At 50.2% G+C, this 13,902-nt stretch overlaps 1 long non-coding RNA gene across 1 annotated transcript; it reads right to left on the reverse strand.

Moving 5' to 3' along the window:
• Positions 1–423: 423 nt before the first annotated feature.
• On the reverse strand, positions 424–13,294 carry LOC119238344 (uncharacterized). Its single transcript, XR_005123554.2, has 3 exons — positions 12,931–13,294; positions 4,831–4,907; positions 424–3,108 (listed from the first exon to the last, which is right to left on the reverse strand). It is a non-coding gene; the product is annotated as an uncharacterized LOC119238344 (long non-coding RNA).
• Positions 13,295–13,902: the final 608 nt, after the last annotated feature.

Below are 13,902 nucleotides of genomic sequence, written 5' to 3' on the forward strand. Positions count from 1 at the left end.
TTCACAAGTCCTAGACTTGCTGCTTTCATCTGTGAAATGGGCACAGTGGGCCTGGACAGACCAGTTCTTGGCCCCTGCAGGCTGATGACAGGGAGATGAGGTAATGTCTGAAATGGGCTTTGATCTTCCTACAGCGAAGTTGTTAGGGGGTTTTCCTCAGAGCCGGAAACCTAACAACCATCTGAGAAAGAGCACTTCCTGGGAGGAGGGACAGGAGAGAGGGGTGAAGAGCAGAATGTGTTCAGCGTCTCCTGGGTACCCCAGCCCTGGTTTCTGCTCCCCCGCCTGCAGGGGATGACTCATCTCAGCCCAGTGTTACGTGTTAGCAAGGGATAGGAGCACCTACTATGCACCTGACACAGTGTCCTTGGCAGGTATATAAACAGACGTGTCCACAAATTCAAGTGATTTTTGTGACATTTATTATATGCTGGGATTTTTGCGCATTTATTATATGCTGGGAAAACCGTCTCAGGTAGCCCAAAGGGGCAGCAACATGATTCCCAGGGGCCAGGTGAGGAAACAAACCTTGGAGACATGACCTGTTTGCTCAGGACACGGTGCTGGAGACAGGTAGAGCTCAATGGCCCCACATCCCTGCTGACACCAGACACACACAACCATGATGTAGGGAAGTGGCAGAGCTGACGGGGCCACAGACTTCCAAGGCAAGGCGACACGGACCTAGTTCCTCTGCTGAACTAATGCAGCAGCTTTATCAACAGCACATAGGTTACTCTGAATCAGAAGTGGATGGAGAGAGGTTTTAAAAGGCTCAGAAAATGTTTCTTCTCCTTTTTTTCATGAGGTAATGGTGACATGTGATGGTGATAATGATGGTGAATGCAGCTGCCATTTATTAACTTTTAAGTGTCTTCCAGGAAATGTTTTTACAATAGTGTAAAGACAGCATTTCAAGGAGACTTTACTTTAGCCCTTGGAGGCTGGTATTATAACCTGCCCAATTGCAAAGGCAAGGAAAAAGGCGTTCAGAGAAGGTAAGCAACTGGCTCAAGGTCACACAGCTAGTAAGTGATGCCATTGGGCTTTTAGCCAAGGTATTGGCTGACTCCAAGGACCAAACGTTCAACCACTCTCCCTGCAGCAAAGCAACCATGCATCATGTCACATGTTTCTATCTCCTGAGCTGGTTTTCAAGATGCCACAGTTACTCATCTTCAAATTTGGAGAGATGAGTGGTACAGGAAAATTTAGCGTGTGCTTCCAAGGATGACCGAGTGCTTTGCGGCGTGCTGATGAAACTGTCTTCGTCGGGGGTGAGGTGAGCGTGGTGGATGGGCTGCCTTCTGCCCACTTTTAAGGAGCAACTGTGGTCTACTACCAACTGGGCACCGTTACTACTTCCTTCCCACTGCAGAGGCTGCAAATTCAAACCTGCATTTCTTAGACATCCTAGTACATAGGACTCTGGAAAATTTGGTTCTGCCACTAAGTTTCCTCCAGGAAGATCAGGAGGGCAGAAGTCCAGAGTCGGCACAGGTAGGTGTCTTGGGGATTGAGCGGGTATTGTTTCAGTCAACGTGCCTGATTTCATAAGTGTCAGAAGGCAGCTGTCTTGGTGTCATAAACATCTTCTTGATAGCTGGGTGGCAAGCCTCTCTCCCAAAGAGAACAGGTCTTTGTCCTCAGTTTCCTTTAGGCTTGGAATGTCAAGCCTAAAGCAATGTCTTTGTCTGTCTGGGAGCCGTGGGTCACCAGGTAGTCTAACGCTATGAGGGTAGCAATGTGGTACTGTGATGGGAACATGGGCTTTGTGACAAAGAGTGACCTGAGTCTGGAATTCCCTCTGCCACTTAATTGCTGTGCAATTAAGAGCCTCTCTCCTGCTCTGTAAATGATAGCAGTTTTTGGAATTTGACATAAGTTTTTGGTCCCTAGTAGTCTTTCAGTAAAAGTGGTTTCCTCTCCTTCTGATCATTTATTTCTTATTTTCCTCTTTCTGAACATCAAGAGATCCATATTTACTCCATCGCTGGGAGCCAAGCTGCAAGTGTAATTTATCATCAGTGGCTGGACTGAGACTCGGGTCAAATATACATACATCTTCACATCCAGCTGCCAAGTTGCAAAGGAAGGAGAGCTTTTCAAAAACAAAAGTAAATTGTTGCTTTTATTTTTGCAACCATTCAACTCTTGTGATGTTTTGATTTCAGGGCTCCTCTCAGATTCTGGAACAAAAGGCACTATATATAAGCCTTATTACATGACTCGAAAGGACTCCGAGGAAAACAAAATCTTTTTATCTCGAAAGAATGGCAGAGATGTATTGCTAAATATAGCCACCATGTGGAAAATGCATTTCTGCTTTTGGTACACACCAGCACCAGCACCTTGCCTTACTGAAACCTAGAGCCCATCAATCAGTCTATCAGCAAACATTTTCCCATGATAATGATTAGCATATTTTAGCGGTTTCATGTGTCAGACTTGGTCCCAAGTACTTTAGATCGGGTATCTCAATTAGTCTTTGCAGCAACTCTGCTCAGTACCATTATCAGCCCATTTCACAGGTATGGAAATTGAGTCTTGGAGAACTTACGCAACTTGCCCTATAAGAGGTGGAGCCAGGATTTGAACCCAGCTTTACCATGTCAGTGATTATGCTCTTCCTCTGTCAAAGGGAATATCAGATTACACACCAAAGAGTGATACATTTCTGCTCTTCAGAAATCTGGGCTCTAATCACTGAGATGTAAAATACACTTTTCAAAGGCATGGCAGAAAGAATACAGTTCAGAGAATGCTGGTGAGTTTTGGAAGCCTGGGCTCTTGAATGTCAATGATCAAAGCCTTGGAGGAAAGGTCAGAGCACAGCAGACTTCCAGCCAGTCCAACCGAGGGCAGGGGGAAGGAAGAAGGCAAGGGAGCGAAGGGCACTGATGCCAAGGTGTTCCTGAGCAGACCCTGTGTGTGCCCCAAATCTGCTCCACCCCAGCACTGATCCCAGAGAGTGGGGTGACAGAAACCTGTATGGGACACACTTGCTGTGTCTCAGAGTGTGGGGGCTCACCCTGCCCCCCGGACTCTGGGCTGCTTGCTCCATCTCAGGCATCGCTTCCAGGGAGCTGTGATCAGCACCGTGTCCCCCTGTGCATATAGAGTAAGCGAGAGAGAGCAGAGTCATCAGCATAAACTTGAAGTCTGAAACAGCTCTGCAAAATCTACTGCCCGCAGGTAAAGCCAATCTTTTCACCCTCACTGATGACTAAGGAGACAGATAAAGAAGAGTTAATGATGGGGACCCAGCTTCTGCACCTCTGCAGTGCACTCTTTAAAAGAGAAGAGAATACCTTCCTCAGCCAGCACAGCCTCTCTTTTGATCAGAACAACATAGAACGGGAAGTCCCTCCTATCAAGAATCATCACAGGGCCTCCCTGGTGGCGCAGGCGGTTGAGCGCAGTGCTGTGAAGCTGTCCGCAGCCTCTGCAGTGACTGTTCGTTCCCCGCTGGCCTCGGAGCAACCCACATGGCGAGCAAACCTCTCCTGCCTCACCCGCTGCTCCCCTCAGCAGTGTATTTCGTCAGTCTGCCTATTCTGCTCCCCACTCTGTCTCTGGGGAATCCTCTCACACTCCCGCACATCTGGCCTGTAACCTGGCTCTTGTATAAATAAAATAAAATCTTTAAAAAAAAAATCATTACATTCCTCATGTCAGTGACTCACTCTTTCTACCTATACAAACTTAATTCAAACTGGTGTTGATCGGAACAGCTCTCGCAGAGTAAAATCTGTCGGGCTGCTTCCAGGTTCACATCTTCACTTTGATTGTCTAATAGACTCTTTGTCTATCCTTGAGACTTTATTTCTAATAACCACCCTAAAGTCCAGATGCTAAGTCCTAAGCCCCGCCTCCTCAGAATGTGACTGTCTTCAGAGATAGGGAGGTTAAAGAGGTGATGAAGTTAGAAGGGGCTGTGAGGGTGGGCCTTACCCAAGCTCATTGGCACCTTTAATAAAAGAGATTGGGACACAGACACACACAGAGGGAAGACCTTGTGAGGACACGAGGCAGACAGTTGTGGACACACCAAGAAGCCAACTCCACTGAAGACTTTGATCTTGGACTTTCAGAGAAAATAAATTTCTGTGATTTAAGCCACCAAGTTGGTAGTATTTTGTTACAGCAGCACAAGCCAACTAAAACACTGGTGACCAAAGCTTACAGCTGCACATGGGCCAACCACATACCCCGGGGCTGCCTCTTCTCACTCCCTCTTGGGACCTGGGCTCTCTCTACCCCACTCAGCCCTCCCTATCACAGACACCCCAGATGCCCTTTCTTTTCTGTCATTGGGTTTGAGGGAAACATCTAGGAGGCCAGAAGTGTGAGTGGAGAGACAGAGAGGTTGGTGCACCTGTCCTTTACAATGTTAACTAGAAAACAGCTAATGGGAACAGCAATGAAAACATATTGCATGTCAAGGCCCGAGAGGAAGTCACTTACCTAATCCCCAGTATCAGCCCTGAAATTCAGGTCTGATTATCATCACCTAACAGGTGAGACACACACTCTCTAACTGTGGCTGTGGCTAGTGAGTGACAGAATGGGGTTTTATACCTGGTACTGTCTCATTCCAAAGTCAAGATATCCCCACACTGTTCACTAAAACTAGAAAAGTTGACATTTTTCTCTTTTTCTGCATAAATGTCTCTGGCTATTACCTTGAGGGAAAATGAATAATCAGCAAGTTGATAAATGATCCTCGCTTCAAGCAAACAAACCAACCATTGCTTTGTCTCTAACAGGTGTGGCTTGATTGCAGACCATAAGTGACCATTAATAAGAGAAACCCAAGCTGCCACTCACCAGTATGTTTGAATTTCCCAGGATTTGCATTTCACACCAGGGAGCTGAGCTCAGCCAATATTTTCATAAGCTAACACCTGCAACAGAGGCATAAAGCAAGACTTAACAGAGGTAACATTTATCTTTGGGAATTAAAAGATAAACCAAAGGATAATTTGTGAACTTGATCATTCTTTCCCCTGACTGTCATTGGTCTTAGTTTAGCACAGAGCTAAGGTCTCCAGTGTTTTAAAAATCTAGTAAAGCAGCTTTAAGAAAATTCAGGACATATTGCAAAAGCCTTTGAAGTATCCACCGGTCTAACTTGACATTTGCTCATTTACTGTTGAACAAATATTTACTGAGCATCTACAAAGACCTACGGGCTGTGCTCGGTGCTCAGGATAGGGGTGAGCAAGACAAGATTGCTGTCCCTAAAAGGCCGCACCCCAGTGGGGCAGATGGACACATTGTGAGAGCTACAGCTAGGGTGGTTTGCCCAATGAGGAGGAATTGCTTTTCCCACCCTCAGGTTTCCATAATGACAGCTCCACGTCTCAGAGGAAGCATAATTACAAAAGAATTGCAGCCTTCTCCCACTATCTCCTAAAGAACCAGTGACTTTGGGGATTAGTTAGACAAGGAAAAAGAACTCATTTTGGGGTCAAGTGCCTCTCTTTCCCCCCCCCCACGCCCCCCTCCCTCACCTGTCTCTCTCTCTCTCATCTATATGCCTCTGAAGCTGGGCTCAGAATCTGTCCTATTTTGCTGACCAGGTCGGGAAACATAATAGGCTCACAGGTGGCGGGCAGAGCACCCGTTGCATTGGCTGCCAATGGTCTGGCTTAGGGTAGTCGCCCCAAGAGCGAGGGCTAAAGTCTCAGGAAGCCCATGAAGCCCCAGGTCAAGCCACATTCCCTATCCAGCCTTCCAGACCCTAAAGCTGACATTCTGAGAGTCATTGGTTTGGCTCTATGTCTTTATATCAATTTCCTTCAAAACTGGGGGAAATGAGAGGCAGTGTTAGTTCGCTGGGATCCTCACCCCCGTAGCTATGATGAGGGAGTTGGGGGAGATGAAGGGCAAACAGGCAGGCGAGACGCCTAACCTGGCAAATGGAGGGGATCTCTGTTAGGGTAAAACCCTCCCATGCAGTCCCGAAGGAAAAGCAGATGTGACTCAAAGATGGGGATGGCGAGGGCCACGCGGCAGGGCCCAGATGGGCACAGACTTGGAAGATGTAAGCGGCTCGATGCTTTCGAGGGCTCGTACAAGGCAGCCACCATCTCCTCGCCTCCCATGGACAGCACCTTGCCAGCATGGGCCTGCACTTGAAGTCTGCATCCACGACCACGGCCACGGCCACAGTCTTTTCTTGTTGGTATCCTCATGGCTGCTCCCTTTGACCTATAGGCCACCTGTCTCCTTCCTGACACCAAGGACATTCTTGCAATGACCACGTGTTACTTATTACCATGATGCTGTTCAGTCCTTCTCTTTTGGGGCCGCCTCACAGCATCCAGCACCCCTCCTGCCCTGCTCCCTGTAAAGCAAGCTCTGCTCCCAGCCCCCACTGCTCTACACCACCCTGGTGCCAGTTTCCTTTGAAAGCTCCTCTGCAGTGCCTCTTGCTGGCACATCGCTTTTGGCTCCAACTTCTAAGCCTTCCTTTTCTCTACCTTTATGTTCAGATTTTTATGCTTAAATCTATGCAGATTTCAGAAGGCAAAGATAGAAAGCTCGGGAACCATCGCCACAGAGTAGGCTTTTTAGACAGGGGCATGGATTAGCCCAGAGAATAGGGGAGATGACCTAAGGTGGGAAAGCAGAGCTGGTGGTAAGGGTGGAGCAGTTCTTCTCATACCAACCTCCCACCGGGCAGAAGCCAGAGCAGGCAGATACTGACGGGGCTGGCCCTTGAGAGAAGGGTCCCCCTGGGGGAGACCCATGTTCGCCCTACCTCCACGGAGGACACTTCCCAGGCTCCACCCCGCAGCATGACTGGGGCTGAGAGGAAAGGCACAGTCCTGTTAGATCGGGGAGTCCGAGGAGGACCGGAAATCGGGGAGGTAAGGCAGGATCGCAGAATGCAAGGCGTCCTGGCCACAGCCCTGGAGCCTTCATCTGAACACCCCTGAAATCCTCAGCTGACTGCTGACTTGCATCTGCATAAGCAAGACTTGAAGCAGCCCCCAGGGAAACAGCAGGAGTGGAGGCAAGGTGAGCACAGGCTCAGCTGCTGCCCCTCGCAAAGGGGAGACTGGATTTGGGGTATGAATCCCACCAAGTCAGAGGAGCTTGATGAACTGTCCATTGAAAACCCCCCAAATCACGGCTTAGGAGGGAAGGCCGTGTTTAGGAGCTAGAGAGGCACAGAAATGGGCCCAGTGATGCCTGTAGCCTGTCTTGCGCGTGCAGCTAGCGGGCTGTGCGTGGAGGAGCTGGGATTCCAGCCCAAGGGGTCTGGCTCCAGGGCCCAAGGCCCCAACCGCTCACCCAACTGCCTTTCCACGCATCCTGTACCTTCCTCTACAGCTCCTGCCACCAAATTCAACACCCAATGTCACTGCGCTTTCCCCTGCCTGCCTCAGTGCTTGGCACACCGTCCAATAAAAGTGTGTTGAATGAATAAATGAATCGTTCGGGGCGGCTGACTCACCGGAGCCGATGCGCGTGTAATTTATTACTGTGTTTCTATCAGTAGAGACGTAGCATTAAACATACATTTCTTGCTGTTTGGCTTCACACACACACCCCTTATGATCCTGGAATGAATTAAGTGGCCAATAGTCACTCTGGTTCGTAGCTAAGTTTATTTGTACGTATCTGTTACTATTTTTAAGCACAACTAGGGATTTCCAAGTGTAATATAAATGACTCAGTATCTTGATTTATCAGCTCCGCGGGGAAAGTGTCCGTGGGAGATCACTGAGTGGAAAGATGGGGCACACGCCGAGAACGGGCGGAGAGGAGCAGGGAGGGGTGAGAGACAGAGACAAGACCATCCCTGTGGTCAGGTGTGCTTGAGTCCAGGCCACACAATTTACAAAGCTTCTCTTTTGTCATAAACTTGTCTTAGTTTCCTCCAACCACCACCACGAATTACCACAAGCTGGTGACTGAAAAGAGCAGAAATGCATCCTCTTCATTCTCTGAAGACCAGACACCCCAAATCCAAGTGGTAACATGTTGCCCACCAAAGGCTCCAGGGTAGGACCTTCTGGCCTCCAAGTTCCAGGGGCTCCAGGGACTCCTTGTCTGTGTCAGTGTTGCCCAATCTCCACCCCCTTCTTCTCTGTGTGAACCCAACCCCCCCCTCCTTTTTCTTTGAAGGACTCCAGCCTTGGGGGTGAGGGCTCACCCAGCAATCAGGACAACCTCATCTCAAAGTTTGTAGCTTGATTCCATCTGCAGATCCTATTTCCAAAGGTCATCACAGATATGGAGGTTAGGACTTGGACACACTATTGTTTTTGGAGCGGGACACAAGCCAACCCTCCATAGCAGCCGAGGTGGCTGCTGCTGTGACGCCCTTGCATGGGACTAAGAGATGAGAGGGGGCGATGGCATCCCCACTGAGCCCAGGCAATGCTGGCCTATGTCCTGCGGCCCCTGCCCTCCCCACACTGGAGCCTGCTCTGGCCCAAGTGCAGGACAGGGTGTCATTTTATCCTGGCAACCACTCTGCAAGATCCCCACTCTCCGGAGAAGGAAACAGAGGCCTGTAAAAGTGAAATCAGCTGCTCAAGGTCAGACACCAGGTCACAAACATGGAGGAGTCAAGGTCTGACCCAGGTGGGTCCGCCACAGCCAGGAAGTAGCCATCCCACCTGCCTGCAATACTCCCCTTGCTAGAGAGTCACCTTTCCACTCATTTGTTAAATTATAAATGCTTCCTGAGAATCTAGCCAAACCTTCACAGAAACCAAGATTGAGGAGAATTATATTAGATCGCCTTGTAGAACACAAGAGACCCCAGGTGTAAGCATGCAGGGCAAGAGGCAATAAGAGGCTCTTGATAGGAGGACACAATTGCAAAATGAGAAACTGATGCCCAGAGAGGTTAAGTGACCTGACCAAGAACACACAGCAAATCACTAGCATAATCAGAAATCCCTTCTGGAAGTCCTAATGAAATGGGGCAAATTCAGAAATGAAGGGAATGGCCCACTTGGTGAGTCCTCACCTTGTCTCGAGACTTGGAAGCCATCAGCTAACCTGAAATAACCTATCTTGGCTGCGCCAAAGGGTGGCTTCGGTGGAAGCGAGTTTAGGCAACAATGCCCTCCTAGATTCTGCCAGCTCTTCCCAGGAGGCCACCCTAGCTGCTTAGCTCAAAGAGCAGAGTTCAGAGCATGGGTCCGTGTCAGAGACTGAGTTTTCACACTGGATCTTGAGCAAGTCACAGCTCCCCTCTGAGCCTCAGTCTCCTTAACTTGAAGAAAAAAGTTGAACTTTATAATCTCAAAGGTACCTCTGGCACCTAAGCACTTACTATTCATAAGCTTCTAGAGCTTGGCCATGTCTTGGGGGCGACTAGAATTAGGTCAAACCCTAAATGGATACTGTTCATTCCTTTGCCTGACATTCTTTAGCAGCACCCCACTATTCCAATGGGGGACCAGCAGTTATAACTTTCACTTTATAGGTGGAAGGGGCTGACCCCCCCTTCTACTCTAGATTGGGGGTTTGACTCAGACTTGGCCCATCAGTGCAGTTTGCACCCTGAACATGATGACTGGACCAGAGATAGACAAGGGGCCCGATCTGAACCCCATGAGATTCAATCCAACAGCTTGGGTTGAAAATATTGGAGGAAAGTCTCCTGTTGTTGCTGAGCAGTGAGAATGGGGAGTCTGACTGACCCCCCTGTGGAGAGACAGAGGGGAAAGGAGTCCTGCTAACAATGCTGCGGGGCCTGTACGTGCCTTTGCTGGAACCCAGAAGCTTCTGGGGATTTCAGTTACCCGAGCTCTTGTCATCTTTTATACATACACTCTTTGCTTTAGTCACTTTGAGTTATCTCTTGCAACTAAAAGTTTCCAGATTGATATAAAAGCCCTCATTTTAAGCTTGAGGAAGTGGAGACTTAGAGTGGGAAAATGACTTTTTCGTATAATCTAACAGCAGAAAACATCTCAGAGTCCATCAAGTCCAATGCCATCTACTTACAGATAAAGAAACTAGTATCCAGAATGAACAGGACTTGCTATGTGTATGCAACACACAGACACACACACACGCACACACACGCACACACACGCTCTCTGCAGTGTGAGTCGTCTTATTACCGTGCCGAGAAACTCTGTTTATCATCAAACATTTCATACATCCTATTACACGTGAGAGAATTATTATCTAGCCCGGTGCCATCAAACGCTTTTTCCCATAATGGAATTTTACTCTGGAAGCGTGTTTTGGTATTAAAAGGTTCCACTTTATAACGTCGATGGTTCAATCCGTGATCTAAAAGGCACTTAAACGCTTTGAACAAGAGGCATAAAAAGCTTTTATTGCAAAAGCCGGGCTGGATCTACCAATGTCGCCATCGATCCCTTCTCCCAGAAGGCCACCCTGGAAGCCGCCCAGGCAGGGGGTCCCCCGGGCTTGGACCTCAGCTGGTGAGCAAGGCACAGTCCCGGGGCTGCGCTCCCAGGGTGCGCGGATCCTGACCCCATGGCCATGAACTTCCCTGGGGGGTGGCTCGGGCAAGGACACAGGACCCCCCAGAAAGCCCCTGGAGTGAATTCTAACTGTCCTTGACTCGCGGTGTCTTCTTGGCTGGTCACTTCACCCACAGAGTAGGCTCAAGGGCGCCAGCTCCCTGTGCTCTCCAGTGCCCACTGCAGCTGCTGCCCACTCTACACTGCCCGGGCCACGTAGGTGCCTGGCCCCGCTGGATGTGATTCAGTAACTGAGAGCAGGGGCACAGGGGGAAGATCCCCACGCCAAGAACCCAGAGGCCACCACCAGCTCCGCTGGACCCTGGGCAGCTCATTCACTTCTCGGAGCCTTCACTTCTTCATCCGATGAGGTCCCTCCCAGGCACCCCGATACCAGGAGGACTTCCTGGGTGATGCTGCGAAGGAGCTCAGGTGGCCTTCACAGGGTTTAAAGGGCTCCGTGTGAGTGCACGGGCCTGTGTGTGTGTGTGTGCGTGTGTGTGTCGGGCTTGCAGTTAGAATGATAGTTCTGAGACCCCGCAGAGGTGCTGGAGGAGACCACCCAGAGCAATTAGATAACAGCTGAGCGCCAGGATGCGTTAGCAGTCAAAGTGGGCTGCAAGTTCCCTGTCAACCATCCGCGGAGGTGTGGAGTTTATTTCCCTTCTTCTGGAATCAGGACTGGACTCAGTGACTCTTTTGGACAATGGAATGTGGGAGAAGGGACACTGAGTTCTAAGTGTTGGTCATCAAAACATTCCATCTAACCTTCCTGGAAGCAGGCCAGCTGCCCGCTCCCCTGAGACCACCACACTCCAAGAAAGCCCAGGCTAGCCCCGCGGAGAGGAGGGTGTCTGGATGGGGGAGGCAGGGCGCCCCAGCGGCCCTAACCGCCTGCCCGAGCGTCAGACCTGTGAGAGTGAGCGTCACCCGGGGGGATCCAGCCCTGGCAAACACAAAGTGGGGATGAGTCAGGAGCAGAGCAGCAGGCAGGGCAAGGGGCCCCCAGGGAGTCACGAGAGCCCGGAGTGCCCTAGTGGGGCGCACACGGATGCCTCGCCTGCGGAATTGTGCGTGTGGCTACACAGCCGCGCTTTTATGCCACTGCATTTGGGGTGGTTTATTACACAGCAAGAGAGAAACCAAAGACTGGATAAGTTTGAAGCATCAGATGTACCAGAAAGTATCCTGTGAAAAGACAGGAAGTAGTCCGCGTATGCGGGTATGTGTGTATGTGCATGCAGGCCCGTGTGTGCGTGCATGTGTGTACACGTGCGTGTGCAGGTGCATGTATGTATGTGCACCCGTGTGCATATAGGTGCACGTGTGTGCATGCAGTGGGGGTGTGTGCATGTGCAGGGTGTGTGTGTGTGCACGTGTGTGGGTGCATGTGGGTGCACGTGTGCGTGTGTGTGCATGTGGACACACACAGAGTTCTCAGGCTCAGTTCCCATTCAGAGTTCATTCTCACCCTATCTCCTGTCCCCACAAGTGTCATTTCGAAGTCACAATGCTAAGGCTTCGGGACAGCGGCCCATGTGAGAAAGAAGGCGGCATCAAGAGAGAACATCATTAAGAGGGAGGCTGTGCTAATTAGTGAGAACTGAATTGCGATTCCAGGAGTCAAGCAATCACGCCGTGTCAGTCGGTGTTTGGTTCCCACGGCAAGATCATCTCTGCAGCAATTTCTTATGTTTCTGGGTCAAATCCAAGACCTCGCTGCAAAGCCAGCAAAACCCTCCCTTCAAGGAAGGCATTTGGAGGAATTTCAAGCCATTCATCTCGTCCCTAGGCTCGAAGCCTAACCTAGAACAGCCAAAGGCAAACTCAGCTTCACCTTCACCTTCTGTGCCAGCAGTGGGGGGCTGAGAGCCGCCCCTGGATAGGGAGGCCCTTCTGCCAAAGGAGGGGGACAGTCCAGCAGGGTCAGGGGGCAGCCGCCTGCCAGTGGCTCCTGTCCTGGACTAGCCAGGCTCTGCAGGCCTGTGCTTAGACCTGGTTCTGAACCTCAGTCACTCACCCCACGGCTGTGTATTTGTCTTTTCTATGTGGGATGGGGTGGGGGGGAGTGGACAATGATGGGGTCACACTGAGATGATTAAACTTGCAAACTGGCAAGTCTGGGAGAAGCTTCACCAGCTTTCCATGGGGTTGTTGCAGGCTGAACCGTCTCCCCCAATATCCCTACATCAAAGTTCTAATTCCCAGTGTTAGAAAGGCAGCCTTTCTTGGAAATTGGATCCTTGTTGTGATTTCCTAAGATGGACCCACACTGTGGCCCCTGGTCCAGCATTAGCGTGTCCTTATATTCCCGGGACCCTCAGACATGGACAAGCCACAGGGCGTGTGTGGCCATCAGAGCTACTTGGCCACAACCTGGCATCTACTAGCAGCTGGGAGAGACCTGGAGCACACCCACCCCTCCAGCTCCGAGGTCGGGGCCCTGCCAGCTCCTTACCTCCAACCTCCAGGCTCCAAAAGTGCCAGGCCACAGTCTCTCCTACACCACCCCCTTTGAGAAGCCTCCTTACGGCAGCTCCAGGAAGCTAAACAGGGAACATGCATTCAACTCCTTCTATGTCCTGGTCTCATGTACAGACATGAGTAAGACACGATCCTTCTTCATCTTCAAGGCCTTTTTGAGGGGAAGAGCTCACAACAAAGCCATGTGCTAAGTTCAAAATGAAGACATTGCAAAGGTGCAGAGATGGGCTGTCAGCCCGGGGAAGGCTGGAAGGCTTCTGAGAAGAGGTGACACATAAGAATTAGATGATCCCCATTGTCACAACTCCAAGGTTGTCAGGAACAAGTGCCCCATTTGATAAGCGCCACCAATGTTTCCTCTGGAAGGTTCTAGAACCCAGCTCATGTTCTATTCAAAGATAAAACCCTGAATGGCAGGGTGTGGCCAAGACTCAAATCCTTTCTCCACACAGGCATTCTGCTAGGGGCACTGGCTAAGGGCAGCGAGTGCCTTCACAATTCCACACAAACTTGGTGGGCAGGAAGGGCCGCGTCAAACCCTGCTACCCAGTGGGTTCTCAGAACATGCTTCCTGAACCTAACCAAATCCGTCCAGCCCAACACAGGCACCAACACATCCTTGAAATGTTTGCACAGCACCCCTAAATTGCCAGGACCAAATACGCCTTCACACCTGGGAGTGAGCCCAATCATCACACCCACCCACGTGTGCCCAGTGGCACAGTCAGGGGGGCCACATCTTATAATATGGCAGCCAGTCAGGCATCTCACCCATCCGAGCTATTATCTCTTCTTGCAAGGGTTTGCACCGAAGAGGTGGGGCAAAGAGAAAGATGATGATGATGATGATGGGAAATATTTAATATATTTGAAAGGTCTTTGTCCATTTCTAGTCCCTTCCTGAGGCTCCCAAGCTTCACATGGAGTCTTTTGATCCCTGCCTCCA

This window comes from Talpa occidentalis, unplaced genomic scaffold (assembly GCF_014898055.3).
Source record: "Talpa occidentalis isolate TD23 unplaced genomic scaffold, MPIMG_talOcc4v2.1 talOcc4.11, whole genome shotgun sequence".
In the NCBI taxonomy this organism is placed as follows: Eukaryota; Metazoa; Chordata; class Mammalia; order Eulipotyphla; family Talpidae; genus Talpa; species Talpa occidentalis.